Source organism: Mandrillus leucophaeus, unplaced genomic scaffold, assembly GCF_000951045.1.
Source record: "Mandrillus leucophaeus isolate KB7577 unplaced genomic scaffold, Mleu.le_1.0 Scaffold282, whole genome shotgun sequence".
NCBI classification, from domain to species: Eukaryota; Metazoa; Chordata; class Mammalia; order Primates; family Cercopithecidae; genus Mandrillus; species Mandrillus leucophaeus.
The window spans coordinates 2,635,961-2,636,694 of NW_012102943.1; positions in this window are offsets into that span (position 1 = coordinate 2,635,961).

The following is a 734-nucleotide window of genomic DNA, read 5'->3' on the forward strand; positions in this document are numbered from 1 at the left end:
TGGGTTCAAGCGATTCTCCTGCCTCAGCCTCCCGAGTAGCTGGGACTACAGGCGCCCGCCACCACGCCCGGCTAATTTTTGTATTTTTTAGTAGAGATGGGGTTTCACCATATTGGCCAAGCTGTTCTTGAACTCCTGACCTTGTGATCCGCCTGCCTCGGCCTCCAAAGTGCTAGGATTACAGGCATGAGCCACCGCACCCGGGCTCAACTTTTAATCAAGCAAGAATATTTAAAAAACCAAAACCACCTACCATCGGTACCATTTCATAAAAGAGCATTTTAATGACACATATGTGAAAAGACTAAATCTCAGAATGAAATACAATGTGAAATCAGATAAATATATGAAAAATGTATTGCTTACTTTTCTCACATCCTCATGGAAAACTTTGTTAGCGACTTGCACCTGTCCATACACAGACCTTTGGGAATCACTAATTTAGATCACTCCATGCCCACCCTTACCCCGCCCCTGGCTTCATTGAGCATTTTTATCACAACACCAAAATATCATTCTAAATGTATACCTCATCCCCTTATGGAGAACTCCCCAAGCTGAGGAATCCATTAAACTTTGGATGTGTGTGAGAAAATTAGCAGAAGAGGAGTGATCTCTGGAAAATTCAAGATGCTTAAACTTGGCTTTTTTTTTTTTTTAAGATCAGAATTAATTAATTAATTTTTAGACGGAGTTTTGCTCTGTCTCCAGGCTGGAGTGCAGGGGCACCATCT